This window comes from Lolium perenne, chromosome 7 (assembly GCF_019359855.2).
Source record: "Lolium perenne isolate Kyuss_39 chromosome 7, Kyuss_2.0, whole genome shotgun sequence".
In the NCBI taxonomy this organism is placed as follows: Eukaryota; Viridiplantae; Streptophyta; class Magnoliopsida; order Poales; family Poaceae; genus Lolium; species Lolium perenne.
The window spans coordinates 155,756,061-155,770,740 of NC_067250.2; positions in this window are offsets into that span (position 1 = coordinate 155,756,061).

The window sequence follows — 14,680 nt, forward strand, 5'->3', positions numbered from 1 at the left end:
ATTCATCATCATATCACCTCTGATCATGTTCCATATGATGTCTCGTGAGTAGTTCGTTTAGTTCTTGAGGACATGGGTGAAGTCTAAATGTTAGTAGTGAACTATGGTTGAGTAATATTCAATGGTGTGATATTTAAGTTGTGGTGTTATTCTTCTAGTGGTGTCATGTGAACGTCGACTACATGACACTTCACCATTTATGGGCCTAGGGGAATGCATCTTGTATTCGTTTGCCAATTGCGGGGTTGCCGGAGTGACAGAAACCTAAACCCCCGTTGGTATATCGATGCAGGAGGGATCGCAGGATCTCAGAGTTTAAGGCTGTGGTTAGATTTATTCTTAATTACTTTCTTGTAGTTGCGGATGCTTGCAAGGGGTATAATCACAAGTATGTGTTAGTCCTAGGAAGGGCGGTACATTAGCATAGGTTCACCCACACAACACTTATCATAACAATGAAGATTATTTAGCCGTATGTAGCGAAAGCACTAGACTAAAATCCCGTGTGTCCTCGAGAACGTTTGGTCATTATAAGTAAACAAACCGGCTTGTCCTTTGTGCTAAAAAGGATTGGGCCACTCGCTGCAATTGTCACTCTCGCACTTTACATACTCGTACTTTATTCAACTGTTACATCAAAACCTCCTGAATACTTGTCTGTGAGCATTTACAGTGAATCCTTCATCGAAACTGCTTGTCAACACCTTCTGCTCCTCGTTGGGATCGACATTCTTACTTATCGAAGATACTACGATACACCCCCTATACTTGTGGGTCATCATCGCCCACTTTTGTCCAGTCGATGGTTTGCTGGCTGTCTGCAACTAAGGCAACAGTGCTTTCGACAGCAATCTTCATATTCTCTTGGCGCATCTTCAGTCCAAGATCTTCTGGTGGATTGAAATCCTTGGCAAGAGCAAGGAAAGTAGCGGGTTCCTTTTTCTTCGGGAAGAAGTAAGGGAATAGCCGCGACAATCTTGTTTCGGCCTGTTCAATGCCTTCACGAGTTTCTATTCCATGAAACTCAAGGACAGAGAGTGCGTCGAGAAGAGGATCGTTGTCGGGATCTTCAAGCTCAAATTCTTGTTTTGTTTTATCTGTCGAGGAAAATATATGTTGGTCGACAAGCAAGTAAAGAAAAGCAAGTCTAAAGAAGACAAAATAGATCGAAAAACTTACTGACAAAGCGCCGATTCTGCGAGTTCAAGCGCTTGAGGATCGCTTTTTCACGAGCAGCCTGCGCGGCTTTATGCTCGCTCAAGGAAGTTTTGGCATCATGAAGTCTCTTCTCAAGATCTCCGACACCAGCAGCTTCTGCCTTGGCCTTATCAGCCTCTGCCCTAGCTTTGCCAGCATCAGATTCGGCCTTCTTGCGAGCCGCCTCACTTTGCTCTAATTTCTGAGCAAGCGTGTCGGCAAGTTTGTTGGCCTCCGCAAGTTTTTCTGCCAAAATAGTTAAAAATAGTCAAAATTGCGATAAAACAGGAGCAAGAAGTCATGAACAAAGGCAAGCAGGGAGTCATTACCTTCGGTCTTGCTGGCATATTCGCGGTACCCAACGAATTGGGCACCGATGCGAATAAGTTCTTTGATCATAGGCTGTCAAAGAAGGATAAAGAAAGAGAGTGGCGGTATGAAAAAAAAAACATGATGGCACAAAGAAGCAAACAGAGAAAATATAGACGATGACAAAAAGAAATTAAGGACTTACATCATCCAAAAGAGGACTCGAGGAGCTACCCAATTGTAGGGTAGGCTCAAAAGAGGACTCGAGGAGCTACCCAATTGTAGGGTAGGCTCCGTGATTGTTTCAACCCTTGTCCTTTTTTGTGAAGGGACAAGGGGGCTTGCAGGAGGAGTAGGAGCGTCGATGTTTTGTTGAGGAGGAGAAGATTCTTCTCCTTCAACATGCACTTCAGAAACAACTAAAGTATGCGACGTACTCGTTCGAGCAGTCGCATCAAAAGTTGGCATTTCTTCCTCGTCGCCACTACGATTAAATGGCGACAGTATAAGAAGCAGGATAGACAAAATTCTTCAAATACGCAAAATAGTAAGAGACAAAAAGGTAACTTACAAACTGACGAGGGCTTCAAGGTATGGATCGAAAGCTGCCTTACGACGTGAAGGAGCAGTTTCTTCGGCTTTGGAGGTGCCGGAATCTTCGACATCAGTCCTTTTCCTTTTGTTCTTTGGAGAAACAGCAGGAGGAGGAGAGTGTGCCGAGGTGGTACCCTCGGATTCAGCTTCGTTTTCAGAGGATCCCGCAGATTTTCGAGAACCTGTGGGTTCACTATCAGGGACAGGAGCATCTTGGATGTCTTCAATGACAACAGCTCGTTCTTCGACTTCTCCACCTTCAGGAAGGGGAGGAAGCGAGACAAGATCTGGATGGTTCTATACGAAAACAAGGGGAAGCGTCAGCAAAAGAGTTGTGCAAAGGATGGTAAATAAAAATGAGCAAAGTCGACAAAGGTTACCTCGGGGAGCGCATTGGTGGCGCTGTATGGTTTTACGCGACAAGAAGAAGGGACGGGATCTTTTTTGCTGAGGGAGGAGATTTTTCGGACAAGTTTCTCTAAGTCCTTGACCTCTAAATCCACCGACAACCGATCCGCATCCTTGTCGCCAGCATACTTCCAGAGAGGGTATTTGCGAGCCTGAAGAGGCTGCACTCTGATTCTAAGGAAATACGTTGTGATTTGGATACCTGATAGCTCTTTGCCGCGAGTGTTTTGCAACTCGTGGATGCGAGTCATCAATGCCTCTGTCGCCGTTTTTTCTTCCTCGGTAGCCTCTGCATCCCAGGAGCGGCGGTGATAGATTTTCTTGGCACCGTCAAAAGGAGGAATATTGTCTTCAGCACATCCATGGTTCTCCTCATGGATGTACAGCCACTTCTTGCGCCACCCTTGAACTGAATCAGGGAATTTGACATCGAAATACTCGACATCGGGGCGAACGCAGATAACAACGCCGCCTATGTTATAGGCGACATTGGGAGAGCCATTGTGGCGACAAAAGAAAATGCGCTTCCATAGCGCCCAGTTAGGCTGGACGCCAAGGAAGGCTTCGCAGAGGGTGATGAAAATGGAAATGTGGAGGATAGAATTGGGCGTGAGGTGATGAAGTTGCAGACCGTAAACAAAAAGCAATCCTCGAAGGAAAGGGTGAATGGGGGCAGAAAGGCCGCGGATGAGATGGTCGACAAAACTAACCCGATACTCCATTGGAGGGGTTGGGTAGCTTTCTTCGCTGGGGAAGCACAGCGCCTTGGGCTTCTTGCTGATCCCCAGTTTCTTCAGGAGGTTAATGTCTTGGGTGGAGATTTTGGATCTCTCCCACTCGGCGCTTCCCGATCCACGGAAGCCATCGTCGATTCTGGCATGCTGTGTCTGGTCAATCTACGCGGTGGCATTAACAATGGCGCAGGAATGCAGCTTGGGAGAAGATGAGCTCAGGGAACTGTGGGGCGCAAGAGGAGTTTTTGCAGAGGAAAGCAGGAGAACGGCGCGAGCGGAGGTGCTCGAGGAAGAAGAAGGAGATCTTATATAGAGGTGCGGCGAAGCGGCGTACCGTTGGATGGAAAAAGTGTGCGGCAGATGATGACCATGTGGAATAGGGGTATAATAGTAATTTAACCCTGGAGGAGTTACAGTGCGTGCGCCAGGAAAAGCGGAAGACGTGTGTCCCCCACTTGCACGACGTGTCAATGTGATGCGTAATTTGGGCCTGCAAGACAGCGGGAGAGGAATTCTCGCGATTTCAGGAAATTGCAATCGTGGCTATCGTCAGCAGTAACGTCATTTTGGTAGGAGAAAAATTCGACTTCACAGCTTCATGAAAAAGGCGACAGTAAAAAAATATATTGGAGAGCCTTTGATCAAATACAAGTTTTTGATCAAATGCTCGGGGGCTACTTTGGAAAAATGAAAAGTTCGAGAAAGACAAAATAGAAATGGCGTGAGCCTATGATCAAATACAAATATTTGCTCATAGCCTCGGGGGCTACTCCCATCGGGAGCGCTGTTCGCGCACCCGAGAGATTTGAAAAATTCGGGAGAGAAAGAAAATATAGTGGCATAAGGCGTGGAGCCTACACCCAAGCACAAGTCCTTGGCTGTAGCCTCGGGGGCTACTGCCATCGGGAACGCTGTTCGCGTGCCCGATGAAATTATAAAAAAAGAGGGAGAAGAAGACAGATCAAAGTACAAGAGAGTATATTTCGAGTTATAAGTAACTCTACATATACTCCCATCGGGAGAGCAATATAAGTCATCCGTTGACTCAATAAAATGTGCCATTCCAACAGCCGAATAAGCACTCGACAATATATTCTCAGAATGCCAAAGTCGCGATCAATTTCTGAATGCCGCAAAACTTTGCGAAGGTAAGACCCCAGATCCGTTCTGTGTGGCGTGGCGCCGTCTCTGACGTCGGTTTGCTACTTTTATCCGTATCAACAGATACGAAGAAAAATCCTAACGGACGTGTTAGGTACCCGATAAATATGACTGGGACTCGACAGAATGGTAAGACCTTAAGCGGCACCTGTCGAAGTTTACACCAGTGTCCCGAGATCATGTCCAGGGACGTGATATTGAAGTAGGTTTTTGCGGATTGCCACTAGAGCAGTTAACTAGTACCTGATCCGTCAGATGAACTAGCCCCAATTACCATTATCCCTGTACAATATAGAAATTCATATAAAGAAATATAGAGAAGTTTTAAGTTGTCGAGTAAAAATAAACAGTGGAGATTTTCCCTGACTCTACGATTCAAGCAAAATCTCGGGGGCTACTGACATAGGCATCCCCAATGGGCCTGCCGAAGATAGTACCCTGGGTTTACTGAAGGCCCACGACCCAAAGAATATGAAGATTCGGAAGCCCAAGTTGATATTAAGGAAAGTTAGAATTGTAATAGAGATGATGTTTGTAATCTTGCGGGATGAGTTGTAAACCCTCTCGGACTCTGTAACTTGTACAATACGAATCCCTCAGCTCCACCTCTTATATAAAGGGGAGTCGAGGGACAAACAAAGCATCGAATCATTGTCTCTCAAACCCTAGTTTTCATAATCGTCGAGTACTTTTCGGCTGAAACCTTCGAGATCTACTTGCCCTCTACTTCCAACTAAACCCTAGTCTACAACTCGTAGGCATTGACAAGTTAATCCCTTGTCACTAACCCTTGAAGATTTCCAAAGTCTGCGAGATTAGATCTCGTTGTTGTTGTAGTCGATCACTTCCCGCTTTCGAAAGCGCGTAGAAGATCTTGACGGTGCCACAGTCGGGCAGCACCTCCGTACTCGGTCACACGTTCAGTGTTGATGACGATGCCCTTCTCCCCGTTCCAGTGGGCAGCGAAAGTAGTAGATCCTCCTCGGAATCCCGCAAGCACGACGGCGTGGTGGCGGTGGTGGTGGAGAAATCCTGCAGGGCTTTGCCGTAGCCATGCAAGAGGGAGGAGGAGGAAGGGGCGGCTAGGGTTTGGGGAGAGGGGGCAAGGGCTGCGACTTGTGCACCACTTGGGGCTCCCCTTGCCCTCATTTTATAGGTGGAAAAGGTCCTTGGGTCGTCCAAGACCTTCCCCCAAAGTTTGGGAGAGTTCCGGTAGGTTTCTGTCAGCCGAAACCTACCAGAACTAGGACTCTTTTTGATGAGGTCTAAGACCCCGTGTGTGGCCCGATCTTGCGGTTGACCCGAAATCCAAAGGAGGGAGAGAGGGAGAACGCGAAGAACACGATGAACACGAAGAACACGATGAACTCACGCACGCACACCAACCCGATACAACCGATACTTACCCCGTGGCTCGATGGACCACGCCAATAGAATCAACCCGGAAGAGACACGCGGTAGAATTCCGAGCGGAGAGATTGGTGAGGGAGATGAATCTAGGAGTGGGAGAGAGAGTGGGTAACACTAGAATCTCACACACCAAATCCAATCATCCAACATGGGTTGCCTTGATACAAAGGGGATGAAACCCTAGGGAGACAAAGCTCATCTTCATGTTTAAGCTATCATCTTGTCTAAGGGGTAAAGGAGGGGTCCTAGGTGCTTATATAGAGGTACAAGCCAGCTTGGGCCGAAAAGGTACGCAAGTGGATAACTTAGGCAGCTTGGGGAGTCATTCCCGTCGGATCCGGTTTGGGGCCGGTCAGACCGGGCCTGGGACCGGGTGGTCCGGTCCTGGGGCCGATCGGCCGGCGGCTGCAACCGATCGATCGTGGGGCCGGTCCAACCGGGTTCTGGGCCGGCCAGCCTTCTTCTCCTCTTTCCTTCTTCTTCTTCTTCTTCTTCTTCTTCTTCCTTCTTCCTTGCACCATGATGAATGGCTCCTCTTCCCTTCCCTCGCTTCCTTGCACCATGGGTATTCCTCCTCTCCGGTCCTCGATGACTCTTGTACCTAATGACATATAACATGCCGACATGAGGTAGCATTCCATTCAAGGTATCTACGAGGTCGAGTATCGAGAGGAAGGAGTTCACCTTGACGCGTGTAGCGTGGGTTAGGGTTGAAGGTCCACTTGGGGGACTCTTTGGCCATGGTGTAGCGTCGACGATAGGCGGGGCTGCACTTGATGGTCTTGGTGTAGCGACGTCGGTGACCGGGGCTACATCATCTCCCCCCCCTTGGGGAAGAGTCGTCCTCGACTCTTGTTTCTCCTCATCGAAGAGGTAGTCCATGACGGATGTCCCATGTAGCGTTGGGTAGTCGCGGTCGAAGAAGAACTTGGAGAAAAACCACTTGCGAAGGGAAAGCTCCAAGAGGCATTTGGCAAAAATGGGAACCAAAAGAGTGTGGGTGTATCCAACATGTGGAAGGGCAAAAATTTGTGCATGTAAGAGTTGTATGGTGTCAAAAATGTGTGGTGTAGCATTGTCCCAAACAAGTGGAACAAACAAAAGGCAAGTGTCGGCGGCAAAATTTGGGGCAAAATTGTTATGTGCAATGGCCAAGCGATGGAGACTTCGAACTTGGGAGAGTATGGTTGGCTTGAGCCGAGTATGAGTGTCCTCAAGTGTGAAAGAATCCATTGCAATTGCCAAAGATGAAATGAGAAATCCAAAGAAGAGCAACTTTTTGTGTGATATGTGGCACAAGATGCATAAGGTGTCTCTCACATGTATGACATGGTCCTTGAGATTCTTGGAGTGTATGGTGATAACATCAAGACATACAACAACCATTGTGCCAACAAGATGTGTCAAGATATGTTGCATAAGAAGCAAAATAGGAGACGAGGCATTGGTCCAAACCGAAGCTCGACAAGACAAGCCGGAAACACACGAGGGAGAAGGCGTTTGGGAACATACCCTTTGGCGTGAATCCCATGGGTTGGATCATGTATCTCGTCCGTGTTGGGGTAGCTCTCAATTGCGCGTTTCGTGAGCTCATGCTCCGTAGCGGTGGAAGTTGTCATTCGGGTACCTATACACACAAAAGAGAAAACAAAGAGCGTGTGTGCATGGTAAAGGAACACATCATCCATCATGATGTTCCATGACTTGTGCACATCACCATTAGTGTCAAGCAAGATAGTATGAAATGCATGGCGATGGTGCATATGGCAAGAAGGTGCATTCATGGCATGTGGTAACTCATGATCATCAAAAAGTGAGAAGGCTATGGGGGCCATCTCGTTGACAATGAAATAAGCATTCTTGCATACCAAGCATAAGAAAGAGCAATTGTTCGCAATCTTGGATGCAAGGATCATGGAATAGTGTAAACATGTGGGGCAAAGCATGCGGAAGCTAATGTCATCCTTGTCATTATCATTGCAAGCAATACATGGTAAAGAGCAAGTGGTCGACATATTGCAAGCAATGGTGGAAAAATTGAAGCTCTCATAGCATGGCATGGTCATGGTATCACACTCAATCAATTCCACATGATCAACCATGTTATCAAGCAAAGCATCACATGGGAATATGAAAGTAGCATGTGACGTAGCAAATGTGTCATCAAGATCATGCATGCGTTCATAAGTCATCATGTCCACTAGTGGGCTCATGGCATCACCAACACCTTTGTCGTTACCTTTGTAGTCCGACTCATTTGAAGTAGGTGTGGTGGAAGTAGGAGGATCCATGTGGTCGACATGTCCATCTTGGAGCAAGCATGGTGAGATATCTTCATCGTCATGCACCATGTACATCGTCTCCATGATCGGGAACTCGTCCTCCTCGGAACCTAATGCAACATAAGAAGACACCAAAGAGGGAGAGGTTAATGTGTTAGCAAAATCGATGACCTCCATGGACCTATCATCTACCTCTCGCAACTCACTCGGTGTATCACTCATGTCCTCCAATTGGAAGCACTCAAACTCACATGTGGAGTGGTAGTCACTCAACTCACTATCACTCTCGCTCAAGTGGGCTAGGTGGCTCTCATGCTCACATGGGCTTGGTACCAACTCATCAATCAAGCATATGGGAGTAGGCTCGACTTTCTCATCTCCATGCGCCTCCTTGGTTGAAGGGAGATTCCCATGCTCAACCATCTCAACTCCATGCGCCTCCATAGGTGAAGGGAGAATCCCATACTCACCATGCTCAACTCCATGCGCCTCCATAGGTGAAGGGAAGATCCCATGCTCACCATGCTCAACTCCATCTCCTCCCAAGTCATCCTCCATCGGTGGCGCCGTAGTGTCGTGGAGAGCTATGCTCGGATCCACATCATCCTTGTGTTGGCCTTGTCGATCTTCATCTTGAAGTGTTGGCGTCGAAGGCTTCTTGGTGGTTTGAGCTTGGAGCTTGTCGAAGAAGAGTGTCTTGGCGCTTGGCTTTGTGCATTGCCATGCCTCATGACCCTTGGCCTTGCACACCTCACATAGGAGATTGGGACATTCCCGTGGAGGGTGGCCTTGTTGCTTGCACTTGTAGCATCGGAGTCCATAGGCACGTGACGAGGTAGAGGCCATTGTGGTGGTGGCACTAGAGGTGGAAGTCGCCGTATGAGGAAGGTATGCGCGATGTGCACTTGCCATCCTTGGAGTGGTAGACACCGTAAGATGGTGTATGTCGTCTTCATGTCGAGGATCTCGTCTTCGTGCATCATCGCCATGGCTTGAGTGGTGTCGTCGAAGATCCGTGGAAGATGTTGGTCGATGACGCTCATGGGGTGGCTTGTGTCGTCGATGATCACGTGGTGAACTATGTCGATGGGATCCATGAGACGATGGTGGTTGGCGACGACGATCATGTGATGGTGTGTGTCGATGACGATCCTCGACATGCCTAGATGATGGCCCATGCGGCGTGGCATGTCGCTTGTGGCGCCTTGTGGAGCTTGGAGAAGAGTGTCGATGACGATCATGTCGGGGACGCTCTTGATGCTCCATATGATGTACTTGAAGTCGACGATCTTGTGCATAAGCACGCTCATGGTGGCGCCTTGTGGAGCTCGAAGAAGTGTGTCGATGACGATCATGATGAGGACGCTCTTGACGATCCATATGATGGTGCCCTCGTGGAAGTCCTCCATCTTCATATGTAGCTCCAATGGCCAAGTGGTGGTACTTGGGAGCATCGTCGTTGCTCCTTGTGGAGACTAGGTGAGGTTCCGCCATGGTGTCGATGTCGTAGGCGTGGCGTTGCTCCACCAAGTCGTCGATGTCGTACTCGTGGTGTTGCTCCGCCATGTCGTCGAGGTCGTAGTCGTGGCGTTGCTCCACCATGTCGTCCATGAGTGGTGAGCTAGTGTCGATGTAGAGCTCGTCGATGTCGTCCTCGAGGTGGTGCTCCACCATGTCGTCCATGTCGTCCTCGAGGTGGTGCTCCACCATGTCGTCCATGTCGTCCTCGAGGTGGTGCTCCACCATGTCGTCCATGTCGTGCTCGAGGTGGTGCTCCACCATGTCGTCCATGCATGAGGAGCCATTGTCGATGTAGAGCTCCTCGATGTTGGTCATGTCGGTGATGCTTGGGGAGCCATGGTCGTTGTCGAGCTCCTCGATGTCGGACATGCCGATGATGCTTGTGGAGCTAGAGTCGGTGTCGAGCTCCACATGTTCCTCCACATCCGCGGTGCTTGAGGAGGTGTCCTCCTCGAAGTACTCCATGTACTCCTCCGTGTCGTCTCCGTCGCTATACATGTTAGCACGATGGTATGTATATGGTGTATGTTAGTGGAAGAAGACTACCTCGATATCTTACCGTGGTATGATAAGATCGGGGCGATCCAAAAAGCCGAGGTCAAAGTTAATTGTATCGGGGTACTCACACAAAGACACACGCAAAAGCTAGCAAATATGGTGGTAGGTGAGTGTGGTGGAAAGCCAAAAGACGAAATCCGAAATCAAGTTTGTTGTTAAGAGTGGGTGAAGTCCAACGAAATCAAATGTCAAAGCGATGATCACTATAAACACGGAAAAGATATGGAACGCACACACGAGATGAACGGGGTTAGTGCGACCAAGGAATGAGCGGAAAAGTGTAAGAAGCCCTTAGCAAGGGTGCTCGGTGTCACACTAACACAAGAAGAGATCAAAGCTTCGGTTGCAAAGGAAGAGACAACAAGATTCACACGTGGCCTCTCTTCTCTTTTCTCTCTTTTGCTTAAAAGCTTTTTTTCTCTTTTGTATTTGGTGGCACTTGCACTCTTTTGTATCTATGGTGGCGCTTTGTACACTTTGGTATGTATGATGGCACTAGCACTCTTTTGCTCTTTTTGTGTTTTGGCGGCTTTTTCTCGCACTATGTTAGCGTTAGCTCGCTCTTGCTATCTTGCCACACGAGTTTTGCTTAGAAGCTTGACTCCACACTACACACACACCTCACAATCGGGGCCACGTGCAATGTCTCGCAACACTAGATAAGCAATGCTCGATAGGATAGATCGCAAAAGAAGAGGGGTTACAAGGGGAATGCAAGTTATACCTAGATGAAAATGTTAGGCGGTGTCGGAACACACAACTTGCGATGATGGCGGTGGTGTCAAGAGTACGGTTGCAAGCTCGGGGTGCCTCGGATGTCGTCGCTTGCTTCGGAGCTGCGGGTAAGTTTCACAAACAAGGCACTCAAACCGGAACAAGCAAACACAAGTTAGCGGAAGAAATGGGTCAAAGTAGCTTGGCGGCGGTGGCGTTGGTAAGCCGGTGGTGGTGGTGTCGATGTCCTTGCGGTTGCGGCGGATGTTATGGAGCCACGGTGATGTTTCCCGGTGGTTTGGGGAGGGTGGCGGTGCTTGCCGGCGGCGGAGAGGGTGGCGGTGGTTGGCGGAGGTGGTGGTGGAGGTGGCACCCGGTTGGCGCCCGGTTGACCAGGCCCTGGACCGGCCTGTCCGGTCTACAGCCCGGTTGACCGGGTTCTGGCCCGGTTGGCGCCCGGTTTGCGCCCGGTTGGCGCCCGGTCTGGCGCCCGGTTGACCGGCCCTGGTGCCAGGCTGTCCGGTCACTGGCCCGGTTGGCGCCCGGTCGACCGGATTTCAAGGGGCACGCTTTTCTCTCTCCTGTTCTTGAGCGAAATCAAGCCAAATCGACCAAAACGAAGGGGAATGATGGAATTGGGGGCTAAAAGTTGGGGAGATAGTAGATCAAGCACTCCAACACCAAATCCATGGACCAAAACCACTCAAAACGCAACCAAATCGCAGATCGGTCAAGAGGCAAATTAGGGCTATTTTTGGGGATTTTTGGGGAAAATTTTTAGAGACGAAATTGGATGGGTGGGGGGTCAAATCCGCGGAAACCAAAGGCTGCTGATACCATATGATGAGGTCTACAGCCTGGTTTGTGGCTCTGATACCATATGATGAGGTCTAAGACCCCGTGTGTGGCCCGATCTTGCGGTTGACCCGAAATCCAAAGGAGGGAGAGAGGGAGAACGCGAAGAACACGATGAACACGAAGAACACGATGAACTCACGCACGCACACCAACCCGATACAACCGATACTTACCCCGTGGCTCGATGGACCACGCCAATAGAATCAACCCGGAAGAGACACGCGGTAGAATTCCGAGCGGAGAGATTGGTGAGGGAGATGAATCTAGGAGTGGGAGAGAGAGTGGGTAACACTAGAATCTCACACACCAAATCCAATCATCCAACATGGGTTGCCTTGATACAAAGGGGATGAAACCCTAGGGAGACAAAGCTCATCTTCATGTTTAAGCTATCATCTTGTCTAAGGGGTAAAGGAGGGGTCCTAGGTGCTTATATAGAGGTACAAGCCAGCTTGGGCCGAAAAGGTACGCAAGTGGATAACTTAGGCAGCTTGGGGAGTCATTCCCGTCGGATCCGGTTTGGGGCCGGTCAGACCGGGCCTGGGACCGGGTGGTCCGGTCCTGGGGCCGGTCGACCGGGCGGCAACCGGACAGTCCGGTCGTGGGGCCGGTCCAACCGGGTTCTGGGCCGGCCAGCCTTCTTCTCCTCTTTCCTTCTTCTTCTTCTTCTTCTTCTTCTTCTTCCTTCTTCCTTGCACCATGATGAATGGCTCCTCTTCCCTTCCCTCGCTTCCTTGCACCATGGGTATTCCTCCTCTCCGGTCCTCGATGACTCTTGTACCTAATGACATATAACATGCCGACATGAGGTAGCATTCCATTCAAGGTATCTACGAGGTCGAGTATCGAGAGGAAGGAGTTCACCTTGACGCGTGTAGCGTGGGTTAGGGTTGAAGGTCCACTTGGGGGACTCTTTGGCCATGGTGTAGCGTCGACGATAGGCGGGGCTGCACTTGATGGTCTTGGTGTAGCGACGTCGGTGACCGGGGCTACATCACTTTTGCCAAATCCGAATCTGCTTTAGGGGAAACTTCTTAACCCTTAAGGAAAACATGGATACACCTATTATGGAACCCTACGGACTTCCTTCGACAGCCCGGGTCATCCCGGACACTTCCGGAACCTTCCACAACATTCCGGACTATTCCGGTCCTTCCAAAACCTTCTAGAAGCTTCGGTCAAAACACCGGACTTTTTCCGAACCCCGGAAAATGACTTCCCATATATGAATCTTATTCTCCGGACCATTCCGGACCTCCTCGTGATGCCCTGGATCCCATCCGAGACTCCAAACAAACATTCGAACTCCATTCCATATTCCATATCTACTTAAAACGACATCAAACCTTAAGTGTGTCACCCTACAGTTCGTGAACTATGCAGACATGGTCGAGACTCTTCTCCGACCAATAACCAATAGCGGGATCTGGAGATCCATAATGGCTCCCACATATTCAACGATAACTTAGTGATCGATTGAACCATTTACATATGATACCGGTTCCTTTTGTCACGCGATATTTTACTTGTCCGAGGTTTGATCATCAGTATCTCTATACCTCGTTCAACCTCGTCTCCGACAAGTACTCTTTACTCGTACCGTGGTATGTCATATCTTATGAACCATTCATATGCTTGCAAGCTAATTAGACGACATTCCACCGAGAGGGCCCAGAGTATATCTATCCGTCATCGGGATGGACAAAATCCCACTCTTGATCCATATGCCTCAACTCATACTTTCCGAATACTTAATCCCACCTTTATAACCATCGATTTACGCAGTGGCGTTTGATGTAATCAAAGTACCCTTCCAGCATAAGTGATTTACATGATCTCATGGTCGAAGGACTAGGTAACTATGTATCGAAAGCTTATAGCAAATGAACTTAATGACTTGATCTTATGCTACGCTTAATTGGGTGTGTCCATTACATCATTCACATAATGACATAACCTTGTTATTAATAACATCCATTGTTCATGATCATGAAACTATGGTCATCTATTAATCAACAAGCTAGTTTTACAAGAGGCTTACTAGGGACTCCTTGTTGTTCACATAACACACATGTATCAATGTTTCGGTTAATACAATTATAGCATGGTATGTAAACATTATCATAAACACAAAGATATATTATAATAAACATTTTATTATTGCCTCTTGGGCATATCTCCAACAGTCTCCCACTTGCACTAGAGTCAATAATCTAGTTTACATTTGTAAAGATATAACACCTTGGCCTTCCGGTGCTTTATCATGTATTGCTCACGGGAGAGGTTTTAGTCAGCGCATCTGACACGCTCAGAAACGTATGTATTTTGCAATTCATTTGCGTCTCAACGCATCACTCATTTTCCAAATGAGTCGGCATTATTCTTATATGTTCAGTCCTCTGGTGGAACCTTAATTCCGCGGTCTGAAATATGTCACTAATATTGTCATACACAATATAGCTTCAAAGTTCTGACACTATCGGAACTTCACCCAGTTCTCAAAGAACTCTTCGACTTAAACATCCTCAGTCATTGTCAAAACAATGACATACTATGACTTCGTTTGTAGAATCCGTCACAATATTTAGAACTCTTCTAAATCTAGCATTGTGCTACCTTTTAAACAACACTTAGCCTAATTGAGATTTGAATTTCATTTTTATATGTGACCAAACAAATATCGGTGCAACACCTTACAACGATTTGTTTGTCATTACCCCATATAAAACTATATATGTATCCTTGGTTCTTCTAAAGCACAAAGGGATATTCTTACTGTTTGTCCAATGATCATCACATGAATCATTCTGGTATATGCTCCTAACTTTTTAGAGCATAGGACATCTGATTTTGTACATATTATTCGTGATCTAAAATCACTCATGTGTTATCACTCATGTGTTTTTACTCATCGAGTGTCAATTACACTCAAGT